The sequence below is a fragment of the Triticum aestivum genome, chromosome 3D (assembly GCF_018294505.1).
Source record: "Triticum aestivum cultivar Chinese Spring chromosome 3D, IWGSC CS RefSeq v2.1, whole genome shotgun sequence".
NCBI lineage: Eukaryota > Viridiplantae > Streptophyta > Magnoliopsida > Poales > Poaceae > Triticum > Triticum aestivum.
In genome coordinates, this window is record NC_057802.1 from 481,944,093 (window position 1) to 481,946,384 (window position 2,292).

Genomic DNA, 2,292 nt, shown 5'->3' on the forward strand with positions numbered 1-2,292 from the left:
CCTTGTTTCAGTGTTGCGCAGAAAAGGAATATCAAATGGAGTCCAAACGGAATGAAACCTTCGGGAGCGTGATTTTTGGAAAGAACGTGATCCAGGAGACTTGGAGTTGAAGTCAAGGAAGCTTCGAGGTGGCCACGAGGCAGGGAGGCGCGCCTGCCCCCCTGGGCGCGCCCCCCACCCTCGTGGGCCCCTCATGGCTTCCCTGACCGACTTCTTTCGCCTATATATGTCCATATACCCTAAAAACATCGAAGAACAGAATAGATCAGGAGTTCCACCGCCGCAAGCCTCTGTAGCCACCAAAAACCAATTGGGACCCTGTTCCGGCACCCTGCCGGAGGGGGGAATCCTCATCGGTGGCCATCTTCATCATCCCGGCGCTCTCCATGACGAGGAGGGAGTAGTTCACCCTCGGGGCTGAGGGTATGTACCAGTAGCTATGTGTTTGATCTCTCTCTCTCTCTCGTGTTCTTGAGGTGATACGATCTTGATGTATCGCGAGCTTTGCTATTATAGTTGGATCTTATGATGTTTCTCCCCCTCTACTCTCTTGTAATGGATTGAGTTTTCCCTTTGAAGTTATCTTATCGGATTGAGTCTTTAAGGATTTGAGAACACTTGATGTATGTCTTGCATGTGCTTATCTGTGGTGACAATGGGATATCACGTGATTCACTTGATGTATGTTTTGGTGATCAACTTGCGGGTTCCGTTTGTGAACTTATGCATAGGGGTTGGCACACGTTTTCGTCTTGACTCTCCGGTAGAAACTTTGGGGCACTCTTTGAAGTTCTATGTGTTGGTTGAATAGATGAATCTGAGATTGTGTTATGCATATCGTATAATCATACCCACGGATACTTGAGGTGACATTAGGGTTTTGGTTGATTTGTGTCTGAAGGTGTTATTCTAGTACGAACTCTATGATAGATCGAACGGAAAGAATAGCTTCGTGTTATTTTACTACTAACTCTTGAATAGATCGATCAGAACGAATAATTTTGAGGTGGTTTCATACCCTACAATAATCTCTTCGTTTGTTCTTTGCTATTAGTGACTTTGGAGTGACTCTTTGTTGCATATTGAGGGATAGTTATATGACCCAATTATGTTATTATTGTTGAGAGAACTTGCACTAGTGAAATTATGAACCCCAGGCCTTGTTTCCAAGTATTGCAATACCATTTGTGCTCACTTTTATTATTAGTTACCTTGCTGTTTTTATATTTTCAGATTACAAAAACCTTTATCTACCATCCATATTGCACTTGTATCACCATCTCTTCGCCGAACTAGTGCACCTATACAATTTACCATTGTATTGGGTGTGTTGGGGACACAAGAGACTCTTTGTTATTTGGTTCCATGGTTGTTTGAGAGAGACCATCTTCATCCTACGCCTCCCACGGATTGATAAACCTTAGGTCATCCACTTGAGGAAAATTTGCTACTGTCCTACAAACCTCTACACTTGGAGGCCCAACAACGTCTACAAGAAGAAGGTTGTGTAGTAGACATCAGTACCCATACTCAATTGAGCCGACCTGGGGGGGGGCCAGCCAACATCGTCGATGTAGAGCTTGCCGCGACGACTCTTGGTCATCTGGCCCACAACGTATCCCTTGATCCCTGGGAAGCTTCCCTTCAAGAACTTGAAACCATCGTGCGCTGGCCCCACGGTGGGCGCCAACTGTTGTTGACTTAACACGGCAGATGCCCTAGTGAAAGGACTTAGGTGCGGAGCCATCGCAACTAGGTTAGCTTGAAGGGGTTAATCGGGACAAAGGACATAGAGAGTTTATACTGGTTCGGCCCTTCACAACGAGGTAACGGCTTACTCCAGTTTTGGGTTGTATTGCTTGGGTTTCGATTACCAAGGAGCGAATACGCTTGACCTAGTTCTCGATCTCTTGTTTCTTGTCCTAACCCGCCGCCGGGTCACCCCTTTATATACACAGGTTGATGCCCGGTGGCTTATAGATTTCCGGCCGGCTCATACACAACGTGTCCGGCTCAGTGACTAACTAAGCTTGCCTTACAATACAAGTTACAGATATGGCGGTTCATACTCATGGGCCTCAAGTCACCTCTGGGTCTTGGGCTTTCAATAAGCTTGCTCTATGGACCACCATCCTCATCATCATCTTGGGCCTTCTCATCTTAAGCCGCCAGTGGCATGACCCGACCCCTCCTGGGCGGGTCATACCCAATAGTTATATCCCCAACAAGTGTTGAACTGGGTTATGAGCACTCTTGATGGAACTCTCATTGTCATAGAAGAGCGGCACATTC